We start from the raw sequence: 9,427 nt of genomic DNA, 5'->3' as shown, positions 1-9,427 counted from the left end.
TAGAAGGAACAATAAGTACTATTGCTCTGGTTCCGTCTGATGAGAACCTATATTTTGAAATATTTTTACGAGAAAATGGAATCCTTCTCATTTGATGTATGAAATTCATGGTAATATTTAAATAAAGCTAGGTGAGGATCGAAATGGTCACTGATCGCTAACAAATCCATGAGTCTCCGCAGTTCCTCTCCAGTTTATTCGTTAATTCGTTTTGAAGATATCGTATGATATGTGCCCAGCGCATTCATTACCTTCGGGTCTAGAATGACATATTTGTGTGTATAGTATTTCCAACGATTGGGCCTTTTGAGTAACGTCCTGATAACTGTAAAAGACATGTTATTTATATTCAGGTTAGAATTGCATACATTTGCGGGGATATATGAATAAAGTTAAAAGTGCATAATTAATTCTTTGAGTGAATATATTGTTCGTATGCGTTGATATTGGTTATGTTGCAAAATGGACATGCGAGGTATAATACACAGGGGAAGTTATTAATAATACTCCTTATCGCTAGGTTCCTAGTTGTATTGTCCAATATACGGAGACTGGATAGCTTTGGGATTTGCATCGAGTATAAGCTAGATTTTGCTGTTGTGTCATACAGGAATTAGGCGCCTGATTTTTCCAGACTGTTAAAATAAGAATTAGGTGTACCATAAGGAATCCGCTTCGCTAGCCGTATGTAATATGAGTTCGCTGTTATTCCCATATCGTTTGAAGTATAGCTTGTATTTTCTTTTTTCTTTGGGGAAGAGGTTTATTTAGTCATTGTGAAAATCCACGTACAATGTAGAAATTGGTAAAGTGGACAATGTACAAAGAAAAGTTAGTTACGATAAGTGGTGATTCGTCTGGCAATCGTGCAAAATGAATAAATATTTGCCGGAAACTCCTGATAGAAATATGTGACAATTAGAATGAATCATTTGAAAAATGTCCTTAGCGTGCTTCCTTTGCAGTGGGGCGGCTGAGATGTGTAAGATTTACGTATAAATATCTAGCCTATATATCTCAATAGGTGGTATCGACGAGTGGAACATTGGAAGAACTATTACGGTTTCTTCTTTTTTTTCCTCTTTTTGATACATTTTGCAATATTAGACACATCCTTCATTAATGTGTATTCATTGGAGTGTGAAACTATGATGGCGGAGTCGAAACCTAGGTAAGAAGCCATGTTTATCCAGAATACATGATCCCCTCAAGTCAGAAACGGACGGTGGAAGACATTTCTGCTAATTATTCAATTAATAATTTACTCAGGAAATGAGTAGTTATCTCTTATTATGATGGGTGATTCACTCGTGTTAATCTGATATCTTCTGATAGAACACAACGCCCCTGAGTATTGAGTTTTAGAATGAGCTGTGGATCTTATTCGAATCTAAATGCAATCGTTGAATCTGTTGCTACATGAATTTAACATTAATTATGAGGGACGTTAATTCTGAATAAAAGGATTAACAAAATCGAATTAAGTATAAGTGTGAATAATATGAGTTAACCCTTCCTCGGCGTAGAATAGGATGATGAGAAGACAGAATATTGCAATAATTATATTTAAGGATTCCTTTTGACCGGTTAAAGGAGCCGTTCAATACTTGGAATATGCTAACGCGGTTTAATTAATTTCGTCCAGAGGATTACGTATTATGGGCAAAATTTAGCAGAGGAGAAGACAGAAAAATACCAGTATTACGTTTGTATCTAGAGCAACCGGGCCTACAGCGCAATCAATGTATGTGAGTCAGAAGGAAACTGAGATGGATAGGTGATGACCAGCATAATAACCCACCAATTGATTGTGAGTACCCGAAGATACATATAATACAAGAGGGGATAAAAACAGTGAAGGAATTGTGGGGGTGCTTATAATTTATTACAAAAAATAAATCCTAGAGATTAAGAAAGAATTCCAGTATTGAATCCTGAGGATAACCTGAGAATAACAAATATATATAAGTATAACCGACTTTTCCATTCTGCATATCATGAATTATAGTAAACTAAGAAAGGAAGATAGGGCATTCCTGATTTCGAGGTGATAAGCGAATCTACATTATGGGTATGAACTGGGGATTCATCAATTCCCAGACCCATAGAAAGGATATTGGCCGCAGAAATAAAGGTAATTTAAATCCCTCTATGCATTGCTATGATTCATTGATAACTGGCTATTCACTCCCCACCTCTTTATACCTTACCATGAAACATATATATACCCATGGATATACATATATGTATATTACTTCCTTTTATATATGGGATCAGTCCGTCTGTCATAGAAATAAGAGGTATTAGACAGGTGTATTATGATGTTCATCTGGAGTAATACGAGATGGGGCTACCCAACAACACAACGAGAAGGAAAGAGAAGGGTACAGATAGTTAAACATTTTTGAGCGCAGGGAAAAGATAGTTACCATTATATGCATATTCAGGTTAGGAGATTCTTTATTTGGCATAAAAATGTTCCCCCTAAAATTACAGGATTGCTCATGAACTTTTTTCCCTATGCATATAAAAGGGAGTAATGGTTTGTTGAATTTGAACTGGTATAATATGAGTTGTAATTTCATATTAAATTTTAATTGTATATTGCATACGATTGAAAGGGCTGCTATAGCGTTTAAATAAGTTCATGCTTTTTTGTTGAAACTCCTCTGAGTGCAATGGAATAGAGATATTCAGTTCCAATGTGTACAGCGTGAAATGGTGGGGCGTTCTGTTTATATGGCTTCTTTTATAGTTACCTTATTTTTGTGAATGTCTTCTCAGGCCCCATCTTTCCTGCGTGTTTTCTGATGTTTCGATATTTTCACCAGTATTCCCTCGTATGTTGCATTTTCCTGTGTAGGTTTTTTCCTGTTTCTGCATTCTGATAAGTGTGTTAATTCATATCGCAATTTGTTCGTATATAATTCTCCATGCTGCATAGTGTTTGTGCATGGATTTTTCTGCTGTATCATTCCCAGGAAGGTGTCATTTCGGGTTCTTGCATTTTTATGAGAGTATCTCCTCATGGCGCCTTCTCGTTATATATATGCGTCCTGATGTGGCGTAATTTCGCAGACGTCGTTTCATGTTGCCTGATTTTCTCAACGTTGTGTTATGTGGCCTAATTTCTGCGGACCTCGTTTCATATGGCGTCATTTTTCGCGCATGCCGTTTCATGTGGCGTAATTTTGCGAAGGTGGCTTCACGTAGGGAAATTTCGCGAACGTCCTTTCATGTGGCGTAATTTCTCCCGGACGCGGCTCCAGGTGACTTAACCTTACGAAAGTCTTTCCATGTGGATTAATTTTTTGGGGCGTACTATCATGTGTTATATCTGTCGCCCGCGGGCTGTTTCGTTCCGCTTCATTATATATATTTCTCTATTTAATTTTCTCATGAGGATACACTTTTATGTGGCATTCCTTTGACGAAATTTTTCTCGAGGTTTGGTTTATGATAATATCTTTTGCAGCATCCCTAGGAAGATACCACTTCTCCATGCAGTCTTATAAAGATGACTTTATCTTTTGCCCCCTTATGACGATTTCTTCCTCGTGGTGTTTTCATGATGATGCTTTTTTTTCCTGCATCTTTATCATGCTCCCCCCCCTTGTCAATGCGCCGTCATCGTGGCATGTGACTGTGATGTGTACTGTTTTGGCGCAGGACTGTGATTCTGCTTCCCTGTGTTGCATTCTTTTAAGGATGCTTATATCAGGTATGTCTCTATTATAATGCTCCTTTGGGTTACATTTTTGCATAGCTACATCGTCCTTGTTCCGTCAATATGAAGATTTTCTTGTGTGTAGCCTGTTTCTCAGAATGATATTCCCTGTTCCGTTTTTATGAATTTCTGTTCCTTTAGGGTTGGTCATGGTGAAGTTTATCTTGTCTGTGGAGTATGTTCTTTCCCAAGATTCATTTTACCCCGTAGTACTTTTAACATATTCCTTTGCTCGTCCTTCTTATAGAGATGGTTTCTCTCGCCGTGTCACTATGAAGATTCTTGCTTGTGTCTCATTTTTTTTCTCACGATATTTCTCTGTTCGGGTGCCGCGATGAGGTCGCCGGTGCCACGTCATTATGGGAATTTGTGCTGGTGTTGCATTTCTCTTACGAAGATTCTTCCTACTGCGTTATATATCGATGATATTTCTCTGTTTGACTCCTTTATAAAGATTCTTCTTCCTTTTATCATGTTACTGCGAAGGGATTTTATTGCGAGGCATTTTTTTTATGAAGATACATCCTTTCCGCGGTATCCGGCTGATGCTATTTTCCGGCGGCAGCTTGAATATATTATTTTGTGTCATCTGTTTTATATCGATGCTCCCTCCTGCCTGGGCTTCGGGAAGTTGTTTTTCTGTGTGTCATTTTTTTTATTATGATGTACCGTTTTTCGCGGCATTTTGAAGATATCCTTTTGGGTGTGATTTTCTCTATGAGGATGCCCCTTTTCCGGGAGATGGTAAAGATGCTGTCTCGTTCTTTATTTTTTGTATGATGATTTTTTCTTCTCCTGCTCGCTGCCCGACGTTTCCTTTGTTCGTTCTTTTGAAGATATCCCTTTGCCGCGATTATTGTGAAAATTTCTCTTGAGGGCACATCATTGTGAAGAAGTCATTCTGGGGGCAACCTCGTTGATATTTGGTACTGTATGTCATGCTTCTTTATTAGAATTTCTTCTTCCGTAATATTCTGATCTACCTATTTCCTTTTCTTTCTATGTGGAATCATTATGAAGATATTTTCCTTCTTCGGCCATTTATGAGGATGGTCACCTATGTGAAGTGTAAATATCAAGACCATACGGATGGGGTAGCGATACCAGAAAGGAATAGTATACCGATGTGTGAAAGGGCACCTTTATCGCTGATGTATTATTGCTTTAAAAGTTATGATGTTCATAGAGTACTATTAGGTGAATAGCAGTGTCACCCGGATAACACTGTTAATGGAACTGCAGAGTCGCGTCAAGGGTAAGGCTCTTCTGGAGTGTTATTGTAGCGAGACTACTGACGTGTGCGTAGTACTCATATGTTCAAAGTACTGACCTGCTTATTGCTTCGTTACATGGAAAGCACAAGCCTCCCTGGGGTATTATTCTTTGCAGAATAGTCATGTGGATTTTTAACGGTGGTGCAGTGCCAGGATGTACGTATAATACAGTTATAGGAAGAGTATTGATGTCCATGTAGTAGTTTATGCGAAGGATTCAGAGTTTACGCCTTCATTATATGAGAAGCATTATTCTATGAATTACATGGATATTCCACGAAAAATATTGCGTCAACATGATTGATGTGTCAAGATTTTCGATGGTCAAGAGTGCAGATGTTCCCATACTACCGTTATATGAAAGTACTAATGGTTGAGCTATATGGATGAGTCGGAGTGCTATTATACTAAAAGTATCATTACGTGCGACGTTCTGTGGCGGGATGAGTACGATTATCCTTGGAGTACTATTATCCGAACAGTGCGAGTTCGCAAGGAGTATTCTTATATTAAGAGTATTTTGAGAATAGTACTTTTATTTTAGGATAACTAATATTATGTATGGAATGATGTACCATAATGAGTACGCATATCCCTTGAGTACCGATATGTCAGGTGTTCCGATATAAGGTTAACAACTGCATTATATGGAGTACGGGATTGTGCAAATCGTCTGGCATATGTGGAATACTATTCTTTGAAGAATATTGGTGCACTCGGAGTACTATAATGTAAAGAGTACCTTTGTGTGTGCAATATTGACATTCTAGGATTGGTATTATTAATGAAGCACTATTCTGTGAAGTGCATGGATATTCCAGGAAAACTATTGCCTGAAAAATACTGATGTGTATTCATTTCAAATAGTGAAGATTGTGGAAATTCCCGTAGTACTGTTATATGAATGTACTAATGGATGAACTATAGTCATATTTGCCAAGTACTGTTGTCTCTAGAGCACAGTCGCATAAGAGTAATGCATCCTCTGGGGCTATATTCTGTGAGTCATCTCACGTGTGCGTAGTATTCTTATTTGCAAAGCAAAGTTGTGCAAGGATGATGCCTGTCTCCGAAGCACGATTATTTGAAGGGGTTTGGATCTACGCAAAGTGCTTTTATATAGGGGGCACTATTCTATTAACCGTAAGAATATATCCGCAGTAGTATGTAGTGAGCTAAAGGTATGTGCCCCGAATATTACTATGGGGTGGGTAGAACATTGAACGTTTCGTTATTTGAATAAAACCATTGTTCATACTTCACTGATGTCTTCTCATTAGCGGTACCTTATTTTTGAAAGGGTTAGAATCCCGGCTGTAATATAAGGACATCAAAGTTTTACGGAATCCTGTGATGTATCTGCAGTAGCATTCTTTGAGGAAAAGCTATATCCTAAAGGTAGTATTATATGCAAAGTACTTTCCTCCCAGGGATAGAATTGGTGTCCATAACATTAATGTTACGAGAATAGATCTAACAAGAGGATAAGAATATCCCTAACATACAAACCACTTATCTTTTAAGGAAGGGGAGAAAGAAAGAATGAAGTAGAAGCAAGGGCCAAAATGAAGTTTATACATTGAAGGTACTGCCACATAGGACAGAATTCTTCATTTCAAAAGAAAAATAAATATATAGGATAGAACCATATGACTGCTTTAACAGAATCAACAAACATAAACATGAAGCTGAAAGGAAGCATGCAAGGGAGAAGTAGCCCCCTATAACCAAAGAGGACAAAGGTAACTTAACAAATAAGAGTACCTAAAGCAATGTTGACAGAGAAGGAATCAACCCAGTAGAAGGAGAGGTGAACACAACAGAGGACATTTACAGTAGCATATGAGGTGGGATATTGACAGGGCCCAATACCGCATCAAATAAGAAAGGAGTTGATTGCCAACATTCGTGTCTCAAAATACACGCGATTATTCGCAGTTAACGAGAAACACATATAAGTACGAAATTTGTTACATATATTAATTGATGTTCTAAATTCTTTCCCTTTTGTATTGAGCGTTATGGCTTGAATTACAGACTCTACAATTTCATTTGTTACCCTAGAATGTAATATCCTATGATACCATCTGTGATTTTATACATAAAAATATATAATTGTTTAAAATAGATTTATTTCTTCTTTGAAGTTTCAGAGGCTTCCTTAAAAGCTATCTTGTTTTAGTAAAGATATAACACACTTTCTGATGTAGATTCTGGAAGAGGTATGACATTCGATGTCTCTATGGTTAGTGTAAAGTTGTCCCTTTTTGTTGTATCCCACATCGTAATCATAAGATATCTATGTTGACTGCATGGGTCACTACTGGTCACAGGTCTGACCTGAAAGTTGTGTTGTTACCTGTATATTCCGTGTTGCCCTGATTTCGAATATAAGGATTCCAATCCTTTGGATCGCATTACTCACATGACTTTGATTTAACTTTTTTCTATTCCTCTGGTGATTATAAGCGAACAGGCTATGAAAATAATTTCTTAAGTTTGAAAAGTCCTCCAACTTTTTATATATAACACTATTTTGGCAGTAAGGAGACTCATTGAAAATGAATAAAAGCAATAAACCGCCCTCTTACTCATGTGATGTGTGGATAAGTTGCGCCAGAGTGTTATATATAAATGAACCGTTCATGAGTTAACAAGCTAGAGTAACCCATCCTCTTAGAGAGGAATATGCCCCAAGAACAAAATTATATATGAATTAAAAAAGGACGGGTTTGACTCAAAATGGAAGAGGGACAAATTAACGGATATTCCTAAATAGAATGAAACATAAGGAAAAATATAGACAACAAGAAACAGGCGAAACCTGGAGGAAAATATAAGGATGCGCAGCTTACCCATAAGGCTTGAGCGCCCCGATAGACGAATACAGGAAGAGAAAACTGCAACTTCAGACGCGAAACTACATTTAGGACAGGTGCGAGGATTGGAATGTGAGCTGAATCTATGTTTTTTTAAGGAATTATTGACAACTGAAATTCGTATTTCACTAAATTTAATCAAAAATCCAGACTATCATAATTTAAATTGAGAGTTTTCATCAGAGGCAAATAAGCCTACACTACAGTATATGTTGACAGCCGCCAGGCTGCGTATAAACCCGAATGTATTGTTCCATTCCGGCAGAGTGGAATTATTCTTAAGCCATAGAATATGGAATTAATCATATCCGCGGAAACTTCGAAAGTTAAGGATGATAAGTGAGTTAACAAGACTTTTATATTCGCGCGCCTTATTAAAAGCAATACTGAAGACATTCTGTGGTGCCATTTATGAGTTGTATCAAGTCTTATTCCCGAACAATCCTGTACGAAATATTCAAATCTCCCGCAAATAGCATAACAGGGACTAAGTTGGAATAATATAAACTGCCATAATCTATATATCTGAAAACCTACACCAAGAAACTGATTTAGTTGTAACCTGCCCCCTGTGGAAAATTTGCCACACCTCACTTTATCAAAATTACTATAAAAAACAAACTTGCTCCCTACAGAGCCATATGATTCCGTCACTGACTCCCAAAGATAATCCCTCCAGAGTGTAATTAATGTCATACCAATATTCTTCTCTATCACTAAATTCATAGTCCTAAGAGATATATTATCTGCATAAGGATTAACATATCTATGAATTAAGCTAAAAGATAACTCTCGGCATATTCCGAGGGTATAGAATTTTTTCATTTATTTTTTAAACGTATTAAGAAAGGATTCATTTCCTATTTCATCTCAGCTTCCCATCTTGTTCTGTCATTTTAACTTTAAAACATCAGCAGGAGAGTATATTAACTACAGCCACCCTTATTCTTTAGGATTGATTAACAGGAACAGGGTAATATAACAGAAATCCAGGAACATTTTAACGGCATAGTGAATGATTGGATTTATTCCGATTATTTGTTTATTCCATTCTCTCGTTCGGCTAATATTTAAGCCCCAAGAATCACAAGAAGGAAAATCAACAATTATACGTCGTTTTCTAGTCCAAGAAATAGAAATCTCGTGATACATTTCCTATGATTCCCACCGTATTAGATAATGAAATCCTTATAAAAGGTATAATTAGTTCTTTATCAGAGGATATAATGGTATATCACTCATATTATGACAGCCCCAATCTATGATAACAAGATTAAAAATATTAAAATAAAAACAAGAAAGAGTGCTATAACCCAAAAAACCACAGATTAATGTCTCTACCCCCCCATAAGTATTATATGATATGAATGTACATTAATAATTAGTAAAGTTCTAAAGTTAATAGATAAAACAGAGAAATTGCCTAGTGTTCTATCCTAATCTGGATTACATTTCCGATAGTGCCTAGGATCAAAACAACGAAAACCGGACCCAAGATCATGTAATTAGGTTACTAAAATAATAATTGTGGAATGATTGTGAAATCC

The sequence above is a fragment of the Plasmodium inui genome (genome assembly GCF_000524495.1).
Source record: "Plasmodium inui San Antonio 1 unplaced genomic scaffold supercont1.60, whole genome shotgun sequence".
In the NCBI taxonomy this organism is placed as follows: Eukaryota; Apicomplexa; class Aconoidasida; order Haemosporida; family Plasmodiidae; genus Plasmodium; species Plasmodium inui.
The sequence above is the reverse complement of the archived record's forward strand: the minus strand, read 5'-3'. Positions refer to the sequence as shown.